Consider the following 17,197-nt stretch of genomic DNA (forward strand, 5'->3'; position numbering starts at 1 on the left):
TTACTGCATGAATCACAATAAAAACAAAGCATTGTGCATTTGTAAAATAACGAAAGCAAACAAGATGCACTTTCTGCCGTTTTCGTCTCTGTGAGCTTGAGCGTGGAACTCAAACTCCATTTATACTTGCCTTACAGATATGAAACATATCTGTAGAGAGTGAAATGTCTACTTTCAAATGAATCAATTAAAATGGAAAACAAACATTGACAGATTATATAAAAATGTATGCATATGGGCACATCCACTACTGCAGAGATGATGAGTGAGTGTCACTGACTTCACCTCTTAAATCGAAAACAAAGAAAGCGCTAGTTTATCAATAAATTGTTAAATGTTAATGTTCCTTCATTACTCTTTTATCCTGACACACTCATAATCATTGCTTTTGCCAGTGTGCTGTGCATGCACTTGAGTGCTTCGTATAGGCTATGCTGGCAATTAAAGGCTTATTATATTGATTTAAATAGTTTATTAATAAATGTGTGATTAGTCGACCAATGCTTAATATGAACAACTTGACCTAAAAAATCTTTAGTTGAGGGCAGCCATAATTCCTACTGTAATTAATTAATTCAGGTCATTATAAAACATTTAATAGTTGTCAGTTAATGGTTTGTGTGAGCTCATCTAAAGTCATAAAGTGCGTCATAAAAGCTTTACAACACTAAGTAATACAGAACATGGAACTATTTATTTCAAGATGCAAAAAAAAAAAAAAAAAAAAAACTAAATATAAAATGAATATTACACCTCTGCAAAGAAAAAGATAGAAAAATACAAATTCCTGTACACCTCCAGAAAACATAACTGTGCAGTACATGAAATTAAGCCTCTGCAATCAGATATAAAAATACATTTCTGTAAAGTGTAAACATTGCTGATAAAAATTTACTATTTCAAATGCTGGATTACAAATAAATACCATTAAATACAACCAAATTAGATTGAGAGTCTGCTTTCTGACCACCTTGCAGTGATTTAGTGGAATGAATGTGTGCATTTGTCAAATTGATTAATGACATTTCAGGAAAGTACAAACTGAATTACCTGTTGAAATTGTTGTTTTGAGAGGTGATGTAAGATTGACATTAAGCTAAAAACTTACTTAGCTAAATAAACTCTAACCTGCTGATTTTAAGAAAAGTTAATTGCCTGTGCAGTTTGTGCATTTGTACATAAGTTGAAGATTCCCCCTACTGTCATGACATCCAATAGTCACTTTTATCTACTAGAATGTCACTATTGTATGAACTTCATCTGCTTAAAAAATTCAAAAGCAAGATAAATGTCATGTGCAGCTATGGTTTATTTTGAATGAAATCGTTACATTTTATAATGTATGTAACACTGAAAAAAAGAAATAGCCTATTTGTATTAAACACCACAATTAATTGCATTTAAGCTAATTGATATTGAGGAAAGGATCCTTATTGGATCAGGCAAATAAAGCCACTACTACAATACACCTGAAACCATGTCATTTCATTCAGTAATACCACAGTCCAACACATCCTTTAGTATTTTATTATTTCCTCCACTCAGCTAAAGGCTGATGGATCCTATATTACCACAATATAAACCCTAGCCTAACCCTAACCATAAACATTTACACTGATTAAAAATTAACAGCATTATAAGCATTTTATCTCAAGAGCCAATATCTAAAATACACAGTGGCCAGCTTGATTACTACACAAAATGAATGTCTAATGTTTAGGCAGTTAAGCTTACATGATCTATGAATAAATGTTCCAAAACTCAGTCACCAAGAAAAGACTTTCCAGTCTCTGACTGGAAGGAACTGTCCAGCAGTCTGGGAAAAGTCACACCTGAAGGGGGAATGAGGTATTTATACAAAGTATACAATGATAATTATATAAATGAATGCAGGTTTCTTAACATAGAGGTGGCTTTGCCTAAACCATCATGGAGAAATATCAGCCTATAGAAAGTAAGAAAATATTACATAATATTTATCACTCACCTCCACAATATCTTGGTCACTTCCGACCGATTCGATCAGTTTTGGACCACAAATAATTTTTTATTTCAGTTTTACAGTCTTTCCTCATTACACTTTGTTTTGATGCAGCATCTGCAAAAGGAAACTCAATTCACTGGAAAGTTGTTGAATGGTAGTGTTTCATACTCACAGCTGCTCTTGTACAATCTAAAGAAGGTGAAATTTGTAGACATCACAAGGTTCATCAAGTGATTTACAAATACATACAAAACATAAATAAATATAACATTTCTGTGTGTATGTGAGAAGTGTTCATGCAGTAGTGATTTTACCTTTAATCACATCTGTTAAAATAAGATTAGAGAAAGGCTTTTTATCGCCTCTCCCCTGCCAGTTAAACTGTATAGCCAGATCATCTGATAGGACTTCCTGCATAATATTGTTAATCACATCTTTTTGCCCAAAACCTCTTATCCTTGACAGATGTTTTACCTGTAAAAACAAATTCTGTTTTATAACTGTTTATAACTGTTAAGTGTTTATCATTATTGCATGTCTTGTACTTTGAAATACAAGAAATATTTTGTATATAGACCACAAAACTATGTATGTAGTAGAAGAGTAAATATGAATTTGCATTAATACTATAACACAGTTTGGACACAGTCCATTTGTTTTATTTATTTATTTTTTAGTAAATAGCCATGGAATAAGCAGGATAATCTGTCATTATTGCAGAATAAACCCCTTACAGCCTACAGGTGAGTTTATTTTCCTGTAATGGCTGGCTGAGTTACATTATCCCTTTCTTTAAATGCTGTCAACTCACATATTTTTGGCGTGTTGCTGCATTGTTGAGATCCCTTTCAGTCCTGGCCACATCTTCAAAGGTTCTAAGAGGCAGTTTTAGGTTTGTTTCATCGTCTTGAGAAGGAATGCTGGTACTGCTGGGGACCTCAGGAACTGTGTTTTCTTTGAGTAGTTTCTTTAACATGGCAGAGTTTTCCTGAACTGTGATCTTGATGTCTCTCAGCATTTGGAGGAGCTCATTTTTGTCTGTTGTGTAAAATGAGTTTGTGCTGTAATTACAAAAAAAAAAAAAAAAAAAAAAAACTTTTCAAACTGATTTTGACAAAAGAAGCTGACTTACCATCACCAGAAGTAGATACAGTTGGTGCAGGAGGATGTTGATGTTTTAACATTTCTTGAGTGCTTTCAAGTCTTTGTCTTTTTGGTATTCCAGAGAATCCAGTGGATAGTAGAAATGACCTTTATATGAAAATTAACACAATAACAGTGAACAAAACAGCACAAATGAATTATTCAACCTTTTAAAAGGTAGAGTTTTGATGTGTGTCTCTTTTACTTACTGTTCTTTGTTCTAATTTTTTTTTTGCCACTCATTTGCCTTATTGAATGTGTCTGTTATAAGAAAAATACTTGTATTATTTGAGAACTTAATAAACAGTATAAAATCTCAAATTTAAACAGTTATTACCATATTCTCTGTGAAAGCTAATATTTAATTTCTCCCATGGTTTCCCTCTTGTTTCAGGTTTAATTCTGTTCTGAACAGCTTCCATACACTTCTCTGGTGATTTGAATGGAGGCCAGTAACATTGTTTCTTGTCTAGGCTCAACCAATCTAATGGTACCACCATCACCTCATCTGAGTCTTGCAGAGTAACAACTGCATACATGGTCAGTCTAGGTGGAGGGGGAAAGAAAACCACAAAACAGCATGTTTATCTCTGATTGGAAAAAAAGCTTAGTTTTTGGAGTAAATTAAGATATTGACCAATCAAATTAGCATGGGATAAGTCATGGGATGGATAAAAGAAATTCTAAAATACAACAATTCACAGGTATATTTTTAACTGGTTGAGCTATCCTTGTGTCATTTAGTCAGATGTCTATTCTGATTGCCTCACTGGCACAAATTAACAAATCAGGTAATTCTGAGAAGGTTTTACACAATGAGGAAATCCTGATACAGAGTCAGTTATGACTGTTTTTGCCTTTCTATCTCATCCTGAATAATAACAATAAGACAACCTTAGTGCAGAAGGTTTTGGGACTGATCATGACAGTAGCTGAATCTCTTGATACATGACCCTTTGACTGTGAATCTAAGTAATCATCCAGATGTTTTGCCAGAATAGTCGATGTTAAAGAAGTGTACTATTGTCATGTGGACTTTTCATTTGTTTTATTAAGGTGTTTCTTAGGCCAGTTAAATGCATCACTGTGGATTCTGTCATAAAGCATCTTTACTCATTGAATTAGACTTTGAATGTTGTACTGGGATGTCGTCTGGTCTTGGTGTGTCTGACACCTGAAGAGAATTTACAGCTGACACAATGTCATCCTCAATGACTGCATGTAAGCTTTCTTCACCCTGATGATCCAGTTTCAACTATAAAAAAAATGCTTTTAAAGATTTAGCCACTGGTGTCAGGCATTCACCACAGCCACCTCCATCTGCCACGTCACCCACAGCACCGCCCACTGGTGATCTTTCTGAAAATCACCTGACTCTCATTACCACGCCCTATAAATAGACTTCTCCCTCATTCAGTTGTTGTCTGGTCTAACGTTCACTACCCTGATGCTAGCTCCAGACCCTCTGCTTCTCAGATTCTCCGGTGTGTGCTCTGATTGCTCTACTCTGCTCCAAGGACTACGTTTGGACTCTTTATATCAGGACTGTCAGATAAGCTACAATACCAATTGCCACTTCATGCTCATTGTCTTCTACCAAATCTGTTAATAAACATTCACTTATTCTGTTTTACTTCTGTCTCTGGTCTCCTCCCTGTGCAAGCGTGACAACTGGAAGATTGCTTCTTGTTTCTGGGGATCTTTCTGAAAAGGCATTGCTTCCCGGGTTATGCCACCTTTCTTTCCAAAGCTGCCCCACTGAAGGTGCGCCAGTAACCGCTCAGTTGATTCCGCTTGTACAGAGGCTGGGGCATGGTTAGTGCTACCCAGCTCATCTTGCTCGGTCCTGCTCATCTACGCGATTCAGTTCACCAGGCGCCTTCCCGGGTTCAGTGGCGTCCTCTTACATCTGTCCAAATGGACAAGGATGCCTCTGTCCTGCGTGCAGAGATTGCGGTCCTCTTGGCAAAGTACATTGACAAGTACAAGTATCCTCGGTTTCACCCTCCCTGGTGAATGGAGACTCCATCCTCTTGTGGTTCAGCTTATTTGAGTTGATCCGGGGAAGCCAGCTGTTCTTTTCCCTGACCAAGGCTCCCCTCGGCACAGATGCGTTGGCACACAACTGGCCCCTGGGGTTTACAAAAGTACTCCTTTCCCCCAGTGAGCCACCTTGCACAGACCAAGGAGGCCCACCCAGACCTGGTTTGCCGACCTCATGCTTCTCACAGGGGATGGGCACAATATATGTTGCACGTGTTACAAAAAATCAGGTCTGTGCAATGAATAAATTTAGCACTGTAGCACATGTGCAATACAGTTTGCATGTTCATAACGCAGGCTCTTAGAAGTGTGAAGTGATTTTGTTGTGAACTTTAAGATTCACCCCTGGGAAGGAGACTAAATCCTTCCAGATCGCACCTCATCCACTTTCTCTGTGGTTCTGTCAGGGTTACGGAGAGTCCCATTTGAGCCGCTTGATTCAATTGAGCTTAAAACATCTGTCTCTCAAGATTTCGCTACTGATCGTGCTCACTTCGATCAAGTGGGGGACCTGTAGGCATTCTCAGTCAACAAATCATCCCTTGAGTTTGGTCCAGCTGATGTAACCATGAGACCCCGGCCCAGTTATGTGCCCAAGGTTTCCTCCACTCCCTTTCAAGATTAGGGGGCGAGCCTGCAAGCACTGAACTCAGAGGAGGTAGATCCAGCCTGGCGTTGTTGTGTCCCATCCACACCTTGCATATTTACGTGGAACACACCTGGAGCTTCAGAGGCTCCAAGCAGCTGTTTGTCTGCTTTGAAGGTCAGAAGAAGAGGATGGCTGTCTCCAAACAGAGGTTGGCTCATTGGTTGGTCGATGCCATCATCTTGGCATACAAGTCCCAAGGTGAGCTGTGTCCCCTGGGAGCGAGGGCTCATTCCACTCAGAGTGTTGTCTCCTACTGGTTGTTGGCACCTCTCTTACAGGCATTTGCAGAGCTGCAGGCTGGGTGACAACCTAACACCTTTGCAAGGTTCTATAATCTTCGGGAGGAGCCTGTGTCCTCCTGTGTGTTGGTTACTATCAGGTAAGTATCGGGAGTCAGGCTCTGTGTTTTTACGTGCATTAAGTACAAAGCCGGGTTTACTAATAAATAATAGTTTAGCATTCAAATACATCGCGAATATGGACACATTTAATTGGATTCATGCCAAATGAGAGAGGTAGACTGCATGAGAGCAATGCGTTTGCTTTCAGTTTAGCTTTAAATTAGCCTAATTCGTTTAGGCTTGGTTAGCAACTTATATATTTCATTCTTGTTTTGTTCTGAAAATCATTCAAAATAGTCTATATGCTGCGTATTGTGTTTATTGATTGTACATTATAACATTTCGCTTTATTTACCGGCATTATTTATAAACGTAATAATTTTGTGCTTATCTGAGTTTAACCTAAACTACAAGTAACATTAATCTAGACCTACATACTGGTAGCCTATCTAAATGTGATTTTTTAATTTTATGCTATATAGACCAATTTCGAGTGGACGCCACAGTGACGTCATTTGCAGCTGCACATGCATAGTGGTTGCAGAAAAACATGGAATAAGAGAAAAAAAATATTTTTGTGCCTTTTGATGTCAAAATCGGAATACAAATAATTTTTATACAATACTGTAGTTAAAGACGCCATTTGAAGCTAAACACAGACATTTAAACGGACATACTATGGATGAAAACTGCTATGGTTACACTACTGTTAAAACATAAATTGGATTTAAACAATAGGTCTACATAATATTCACATATGCTGTTCATAAGGGATGTACTGTATTAGCCCTACAGTTACAGCATGAAATATTATTTAAACGTATTACTATTAACTTTTTAACATAACATTTTTTTATTTTATCTCACAATTCTGATTTTTGTTTCTCACAAATGCAAGTTTATATCCCCTAATTTGGACTTTAACTCGATTTAACAAAACTAGTGAGTTCGTTAATTCTGAGGGAAAAAAGCAGTAGTGTAGGATATAAACTTTGAGCCAAAGGGAAAAGAGAGAATGACGAGTTGTTTTTCCTCTAGAGTTGTGGAATATAATCTCGGAATTGCGAAAATAAAGTCAGAATTTTGAAATATAAAATCAAAATTACCTTTTTTATTCTTTTATTCCATGGCTCCATAGATTGCCACTTGAACCGCCCAGAAAAACGTCATCCCTGTTTCGGGTCTGTAAGACTATCCCACTAACGTCAATTTCATTGAATAACATTGCTTATGGCTGGGCGACAAGCTGTTGTAATATGCGAATAACATTTTGAAAATGACATCTAATCAATATAATCTATACTCTTTTTAAATCTAAGTATTTTGTGCCTTACCCTTGTAATTCTCTCTGGGTTTTCTGCAACCATGCTGCACGCGAATCCTGAATGTTTACAAACAGATAATTGGTCTATAGACCTACCTCATTACCCTCTGCTGGATGTATAATGAGCAGCAGTGAACTACATTTTGGTATTTTATAATACCTAGTCATACTTCTGAGAATAATTTGGTGAAAGTAACTCAAAAGTAGTGTAACGCATTACAATTCAAAGACAGTAATATTGTAATGTAATTAATTACTTTTAAAAGACAGTAACTATACTAGTAAACTAGTAAATATATAATGTATTACATTTTGGAAGTAACTTGCTCAACACTGTTTGTTACATACAAATTTCTTGTTTTGTCTACTTTTTTGTTGGCATTGCTTAACAAGAATGTCAGTTTTGTCTGTTTTTAAATACAGCTTTCAACATTTTTGATTTACACTTCATATATGCTTCCAAACTTGATTGGTAAGATTGTGATTCTTATTTCCTTACAACAGCGGGTCTTTTGAAAACTTAGCAGACATTGCAAACATTCCATGTGAGATATTAATGGAATATACATGCATGTCTGATGGATTTTGATAACTGGATCAAGATAACTGGAAGCGATGGTTCACACAAAGAAATAATGTTTAGAAGAGTTTGATAATTTCACTGAGAATTGATCCTTTTTGATCAACAATTGTGCATTTAATTTTTTGCACACACGTGTCGAAATACATGCAATTTTCTTAAATAAATAAATATAATCTGATTTGAACAAGAAAGTTCAGACAGATTTGTATGCAACACTGTCAGATTACCTCATCTCCTCCACTGAGAAAACATCACAGTAAAAACCACATAATATTACCATACTGTAATAACGGCTTCCATTCTCACTCTGTCTGCAGTAGCGTATGGAATGCCAAGAATTAACCAAGAATAATATTCAGACAATTTAGGAAAACTCTGGAGTGTTATATATACAGTTTAATAGAAACTTGTCAGTCAAGGACATGAATAAAGAGGACTGTAAACCATTACACACAATTAGCCAAAATGGTTCATCATAAGTACTTACTGTGTGCTAAAGTCACACGCTTCCTCACTCTCACATGTGTGAATGCTGCTGACAACCTTGTATAACAACCATTATGAGCTGCATGGGGGAGGAGTTACAGCAGTGCTTCTCAATTTCAATCCTGTAGATCCTTGATTTGTACAGTATATTTCCAATATGTAACATACCTGATTCGAAGTAGCCGATACTGTAGCTCCATTTACTCAGCATGGGAAACTACTAACATACTACGGTTCCTATTTACTCTGAAATCACAATTATCAGTTTTCATTTGTTATATAAAAAATAATAAATATAATGTATATGGTAAATTGGGCACAAACCTTTTTTATTCCTTTAGTATGACTTGAAGAAAACTTAAAGAAGTCCACTTCCAGAACAACAATTTACAAATAATTTATTCACCCCCTTGTCATCCAAGATGTTCATGTCCTTCTGTCTTCGGTCATAAAGAAATGAGAGATGGTTTTTGACGAAAGTATTTCAGGATTTTTCTACATATAATGGATGTCATTGGTACCCCGATTTTGAACTTCCAAAATGTAGTTTAAATGCAGCTTCAAAAGGCTCTAAACAATCCCAGCGTAAGAAGGGTTTTATCTAGTGAAACGACGACAGTCATTCTTTCGAAAAAATAAAATTTCTATACTTTTTAAGCACAAAAGCTCATGTAGCATAGGCTCTGGGATGCATGTTCACGACGTTACAAATTAGTAATGGGTCGTTCTTGAACGATTCTGTCTTCAATGTGACTCGGGAAGAACGAGTCGTCTCGGGGAGTGATTTGTTCAGTCGCGTATGAGCAACACCATATTATTTTCTGTACTGGAATTAGTTCAAGTTTTTCTAGTCTCCGGGTTTTCCAAGTCATTCGTTCATCTTATGGGGCTGTCACGTGATGAACAAACGACTCAAACCCGAAAACGTCAGATAAGTGAGGTGAGCTAATCATAGACTAAATACCCAGGCAAACGATGAATTAATCTTTCTGTTTCTTATAGCATTATAGTTTTGTCTTGTTTGTAGTGTGATCAACGTTTGTGTGAGCAGTAGATGTGTTAGGGAAGTAACACATAACGTTTTAATTATATTTTGTTAAATTGAATGAAATGACTCGAAAAAAAGATTTGTTCATTTCGCTGAACGAGACTCAATGGTCCGAGTCGGTAAAATGATCTGAACTTCCCATCACTACTACGAATCACGTGTAAGTTTATCGTCTGTGTACGGAGTGTAGCGAAAAACCTACTTGCACCTTCTTAGTCTTTGCGAGTTCGCTTTGCAAACACTGGGTCTGTAGTTCTGCCTACGTTCCGCGTGACCTTTCGACGTGATTCAATAGTACATAGTGTCGTGAACGTGCATCCCAGAGCCTATGCTACAAATTCCTTAAAAATGATAAAAAAATACATTTTCCAAAAAAATTACTGATCGATTCTGCTAGATAAGACCCATTTTCCTCAGCTGGGACTGTTTAGAGCCCTTTGAAGCTGCATTTAAACTACATTTTGGAAGTTCAAAATATGGATTATTCATTGGCCAGGATGGTGAAGAGTCTGCCTACAGACAGGAGGTTAAAGAGCTAGCTGTCTGGTGCAGTCAAAACAACCTGGAGCTTAACATGCTCAAAACAGTGGAGATGATCATAGACGTTAGGAGAAACCCCCCTGCACTCATCCCTCTCAGCATCATGGACAGCACTGTGGCTACAGTGGAGACATTCAAGTTCCTGGGATCTGTCATCTCCCAGGACTTGAAGTGGGTCACTCACATCAACTCCACTTTAAAAAAAAAAAAAAAAGGCCCAACAAAGGTTGTACTTCCTTCGCCAGCTAAGAAAGTTCAACCTACCACAGGAGCTGCTAAAACAGTTGTACTCAGCTATCATCGAGTCTGTTCTCTGCACATCAATAACTGTCTGGTTTGGATCAGCTACAAAATCAGACATCAGAAGATTACAGGGAATAGTTCGGACTGCCGAGAGGATTATTGGTGCTCCCCTGCCCACCCTTCAAGAACTTTATTCATCCCAAAATGAGGAAAAGAGCTCAGAAAATCACTCTGGATCCCTCACATCCAAGTCATCATCTCTTTGAACTTTTGCCATCTGGCCGGCACTACAGAGCCCCAAACACCAGGACAACCAGGCACAAAAACAGTTTTTTCCCCCAGGCAGTTCGCCTTATGAACGGTTAAATGTTCCCCCCATTGTGCAATATAATGTGCAATAACTTTTTATTTATTAGTTACCACCCCCATCCTGGCACATCCCTGCATCTCTACCTCTTTCTATTCTATTCTATTCTATTCTATTCTATTCTGTCATCTATAGCACAACTGTACATACTACTTATTTATTTATTTCTCAATTTATTTTTCTATTTTTTGTCTATTTATATTTACATATGTGTATTTTATTCTCATCTTATTTTTCTAAGTTTTGTCTATTTTTACATTTGTGTATTTTTTTCTCATCTTATGTTTATTGTCTGTATGTTGTTGCTGTCTCTGTGTGCTGGAAGCTAATGACACTAAAACAAATTCCTAGTATGCGCAAGCATACTTGGCAATAAAAGCTCTTTCTGATTCTGATGGAGAAAAATCCTGAATTGCTTTCCTCAAAAACCATAATTTCTTCATGACTGAAGACAGAAAGACATGGACATCTTGGATGATAAGGGGGTGAGTAAATTATTTTTGAATTGTTGTTCTGGAAGTGGACTTCTCCTTTAAAGAGCACAAAAGTATGTGACAGCACTAAGTACTTACTAAGTAATCAGATTACACTACTCTCCAGTTTTGACTTTACTATGATGTTGTCATGATCCTGGTCTTCGTTTTCTGTATCCGTGTTTAAGGACACTTATTTTGTAGTTTTTGTGTCTTATTGTTCACTGTTTCCCTGCCTCTCTGTTCTCTTGTTTGTCGCCATGGATGTTCATTGAACCACACCCACTCCCTCATTAGTTACCCTGGTTACCAATTAGATCATTACCTCTGCCCTGTGTATAAATAGTCCTTGTCTCTCCCCTGTATTTTGTCAGTTGTTAATGTCTGTAATGGTTGCTTCCGGTTCTGGTCGGGTTTCTCAGTGTCACCCGTTTTGGATTACTTGTTGTTTTTTTCCTTGGACTTTCAATAAACTCCTGCACTTAGATCCTCACCTCATCCTGCCTCAGCTCCGCTTCGTTACAGAACAACTGACCACCAAATGGATCTAGTAGGAGTTTTGTGCGACCCTCTGAGTACCCTTTGCTCAGTTTTTCAAAACGGCCGACCTATCGAATATTATGTGGAGGAGTTCCTTTTATATAGCCATCTTGTGCCTGGAGATGACACTAAAATAAAGGACTGTTTCTGGAGTGGACTCGATCCAGAAATTAGTTTAACCTTACCTGATGAGGACCCCAGCTGGACCTTGGCACAGTATATAGACTTTGTTTTGCTGTTTTGTGAGTCCCCTTTTACTGTGGAGGAGGTTGAGAGGGCAATTCACAACATGGTCGCCAGCCCAGACCCGCTGGACAAGATGGCCGCCATGCCGGAGCCTGTCGCAAAGATGGCCGCCACGCCAGAGCCTGCACACAGGATGGCCATGCCAGAACCAGCCTACCGTAAGTCTGCTGCTCAAGAACCAGCTTACACCACGTCAGCCAAGCCACAGCCTGTTAACTTCATGTCTGCTTCTCCTGAGCCTGCACCAGCTGCTGTTCCTGCAAATTCAAGTCACGTCACAACTGCTGTTCTGGTAAAGTCCAGTCAAGTTTCCGAGCCAAGTCAAGTTGCAGCTGTGTTTCCTGAGTCAAGTCGGGTTTCTGAGTCCAGTCAAGTTGCAGCTGAATTTCCCGAGTCAAGCAAAGTTGCAGCCGTGGTTCTTGAGTCCGGTCACGTCTCTCCTGACATCCCAAGACCGCGGCTTATGATGGCCCACGTGCTGGACTCACCCCTAAGGGCGGTATGGGCAGCTAAAGTGGCGCTCCTTCACGTCGCGGCTGCTACCCCAGGGTCAGTTCAAGCTTCCAAGTCCGGTCAAGCAACTGAGTCAAGTCAAACCACAGCTGCTGTTCTCCCCGAGTCAAGCCCTGTCACAGCTGTGCCCCACGAGTCAAGCCATGTTGTTCCTGAGTCAAGCCATGTTGTTCCTGAGTCAAGCCACGTTACAGCAGATCCCCACGAGCCAAGTGACGTCATCACTGCTGCTCTTCCCTTAGTGGCAGTGGCCATGTGGTGTGTGTGGGCTGCACACTGTGCTCCTGAGGACACGCCTGTTCACAGGTCAGTACCAGAGCTCTCGTCTGATCACAAGCCTGCACCAGAGCTCTCGTCTGATCACAAGCCTGCACCAGAGCTCTCGTCTGATCACAAGCCTGCACCAGAGCTCTCGTCTGATCACAAGCCTGCACCAGAGCTCTCGTCTGATCACAAGCCTGCACCAGAGGCCTTCCCCGTCGGAGAAGCTGCGCCAATGCCTCCAGAGGTGTCGGCGCCTGCCGTAGAACCTCTTATGGAGGGGGCGTTAACCTCTAAACACTCTGCTTCTCCCTTTTTCCTGTCTGCATCCTCTGTCACTGTTCTCCCCAGGTCCCAGTCGATGACGCAGCCTCCTGTTCCGCCCCGGAGGGCTGCTCCGCCTCCTGTTCCGCCCCGGAGGGCTGCTCCGCCTCCTGTTCCGCCCCGGAGGGCTGCTCCGCCTCCTGTTCCTTCCCGGAGGGCTGCTGCGCCTTCTCCCTCTATTCTGTCTGCCTCCTCTGTCCCTGCTCTCCCCAGGTCCCAGAGCGTGATGCAGATTCCTGTTCCGCCCCGCAGGGCTGCGGCGCCTCCTGCTCCGCCTCCGGCTCCGACCTGGAGGGCTGTAGCGCCGTCTGTTCGGCCTCCGGCACCGCCCTGGAGGGCTCTAGCGCCACCTGTTCTGCCTCCGGCTCCGCCCTGGAGGGCTCTAGCACTGCCTGTTCTGCCTCCGGCTCCGCCCTGGAGGGTTCTAGCGCCTCCTGTTCCGCCCTGGAGGGCTGCTACGCGCTGGAGGGCTCCTGCGCCTCCGGCTCCGCCCTGGAGGGTTCCGGCGCTTCATGCTCCGTCCGTTCCGCCCTGGTGGGCTCCTGCTCCGCCCTGCTGGGTTCCGCCTGCTCCGCCGTGGAGGTCTTCTCTCATGATCTGGTGGTCCTCAGCTCCTCCCATCTGGCTGACTCCACCCTGGCCTCTTGTTCTGCTTCAGTCCCCTGTTTATCTCCCCTCACATAGACCTGGCCCTCCATCCCTTCCCCAGTTCTGCCTGAGCTCCTCCCCCCTCCTGGACTTGAATTCCTGTTTGGAGCGTCTGGAAGCCGCTCCTTGGAGGGGGGCTTATGTCATGATCCTGGTCTTCGTTTTCTGTATCCGTGTTTAAGGACACTTATTTTGTAGTTTTTGTGTCTTATTGTTCACTGTTTCCCTGCCTCTCTGTTCTCTTGTTTGTCGCCATGGATGTTCATTGAACCACACCCACTCCCTCATTAGTTACCCTGGTTACCAATTAGATCATTACCTCTGCCCTGTGTATAAATAGTCCTTGTCTCTCCCCTGTATTTTGTCAGTTGTGTTAATGTCTGTAATGGTTGCTTCCGGTTCTGGTCGGGTTTCTCAGTGTCACCCGTTTTGGATTACTTGTTGTTTTTTTCCTTGGACTTTCAATAAACTCCTGCACTTAGATCCTCACCTCATCCTGCCTCAGCTCCGCTTCGTTACAGATGTTCATTACGTAATGCTCTACAGTTTTGTTTATGTTTACACGAATACTCGCCAAGACAGATATATTTTGAGGTAATTCAGTTTGTAGGCTGTCTGCGGCTTTCTGCACGTGCTTCGGATGTCTGTCAACGCAAGTAATGCAGATCTTTTTCGTGGCTTATTGGGCTTAAAAACTAGTTCCAATCATGTGGAAAACCTAGGACTAGTTTGCATAAGTAGGTTTTTCAAAAAATCCAAAATACCCCAAAATTTCACCAAAAGGATTCCAGCGACAGACACTTGAGCCTGCGATTGACGGTTTAAGAGTTATGAGCAATTTCGTACTTTTGAACTCTGTAGTGTCCCCGTCAGACCGATTGGGGTAAGCCTTGGTGTCGTTGTAGGCAGTGTGAGTACTACCATCCCTCCAAGTTTCAAGTCTCTACGACTTACGGTTTGGTCTGCATGATCAGTTTTACGTAGAGATTGCTGATCCTTGGCAATTCTAACAATTACAATATGGTTCTTGCAGCACCAGATCTAAAGCTATTCATCATTTGTTTATAAATGTTTTCTAGTCATTTAGTTCCTTTATGGGCGTTATGGCATGTTCACACATACTTAGTTTGCAGTGCGTATGCGGTGTGGTTTTTTTTCCCTCGCCCACAGTTGCACGCGACTGCGGTCCAGCAGTGGGTTCCATAGCGGTGCGTCTGCAGCAGTGCAGCAATCGTTTCCACACCGAGTCTATTTGTGCTGTGCCACATGCGCTGAAGTTAAGCACATTGTTTGCTGTAAAAATTAACGTTGATTGACATAAAAATTTAGTAATAACACCGTAATGCATATAGCCTAATTAAAGCCTACTGTGTTAGTCAACACATATGCTAGGTTTAAAACAAGGAAAAGTGCACTCATAGATAACACAAAGTTTGGATTTAAAATCAAAAAAATTGATAAATGTTGAGTTTGTGGTAAACAACCATGGTTCAGCAGAGCAGAATGCAAACACATCCTGTCTGAAAGCACAGTGAGTCGGTGCTGCTACTATACCACATACAAACCGCAAATGGATTGCATACGCACTGCAAACTGAGGATGTACCCTGACACTATGATCCTCTTCATGCTGCTTGTCAAGATGTCTGTGTGCTTTTCTTTCCCGGATTAAAAACCCCGAAGAGCTACAAAAGCCCTTTTCTTACACATTAAGTGTAAGTGAGGCTCTGATGCACATTTACCCTTATCTTACACATTTATTTCTATTAATGCATGTTATTTCTATCTGCGTCAATACACTTCATATTGTTTACATAGGATGTGGTATATATGCCAGCTTACAGGATGTGTGTGTGCACGCTACTCAAACTGTGACATCCACAGCCCCCAGAATTTCTCACACTTCACTGAAATATTGACCCTTATTAAGTTGTTGTGATGAGAATGTTTTATTTTTCTTAACACATTGTAGACAAAAATGTAAGCATTTTGATCAGGAAACCCAAGCGTTTCCATATTGTTTGTGTCTTTTTCTGTTTTATGTTTTTTTCTCTTGAAAGATTTTGGAAAGGTATTTCATAAACTGAACAATTACTATGTTGTTAAACAGCATTTAAAATTCACTGAACACACTACAGCGTCATTTTCATTCCTGTCCAAAATTTAAATGGCTGAAAACACATGTAAAACCATTACAAAACTGAATTATTGCAGAGTGTGTGACAAAGAGGAACACTTGGGCTCAGTTTTTATATCCTAATCAAACCAGGATGTTTGTGTCTCATCCAATCATAATGCATACTCAACATATGTCTCCTTTTAAGGTTGATATGGGTTTTTTTTAAGACTTTTGCAGCCTCTGAGTCAGTGCTTTTACAGTATATTCAACAGGAGAACAATGTTCTTTACCTTATTTGGTCTGACATAGGGATAAGAACTAGTGCAAATAAAAGAAACATACAGAAAACAAACAAATTTATTAAATCACTTTTTAAACAAGTGAGAATGTCAACATACATTCCTGAATGAAGTGAATGACTTTTAAAGTAATTACTCCAATAACACCAAATGGCACCAAACAGAATTGCAAAAATACAATTGAGTGTTTCCTGATCAAAATGCTTAAATTTTTGTCTACAACGTGTTAAAAATTTTCCAAGGACAGGCAGAGAAGTCTGGGAAACAAATGCAAAAATAGTAACATCCACTTTACTTAGGACAAGTGGATTCCACAAAGTCTTAAATGTATTTTCATGTAGAATGTTGACACTTGCACCAGTGTTGATCACTGCTCTGATTTTTCTGCCTTTGGTTTTAAAGGAGTCCTGTTACGCTCTTTTTCAAAGTCTTGATTTTGTTTTGGGGGTGTACTAGAATATGCTCTCAAAAAAGTTGTTGAAGGTAAAACAACCAATAGGAATTGTTTCAACATGGTAGCGAAATATATTTAGTTTTATTGTTGTTAATGATAATAATTATATTTTAACATGTACATTTATATTTTAGAATAGGTTTCATGAAATAATAATGATCATAATAATAATTTAAAAGGCAGAAATTTCTTTGTATGTTGAAGACATGATTCAACACATCATTGCAGATCATTTAGCATTAAACATTATTTCTTTATTATTGTATTACTACTACTACTACTATTATTATTATTATTAAGTTAAACCCTTATTTTTGAAGGTATACAAGCTCATTTCAGCGTTGATTTATAAGTGATTTTTAAACTTACTTCAACCATTTTACATTTTAAGATATTGTTTCACTAAAACATGAAATGTTACTTCAACCATATTTCAATGTTGAATTTCAGTCTTGTGATGAATGGGCTTTAACTGTTTAGCATTCAATGTTATATCAATGTTGTTTAAACGTTGAAACAACAACTGACCATATTTCAACCATATTTCAATGTTGAATTTCAGTCATAAGT

Source organism: Labeo rohita, chromosome 19 (assembly GCF_022985175.1).
Source record: "Labeo rohita strain BAU-BD-2019 chromosome 19, IGBB_LRoh.1.0, whole genome shotgun sequence".
NCBI lineage: Eukaryota > Metazoa > Chordata > Actinopteri > Cypriniformes > Cyprinidae > Labeo > Labeo rohita.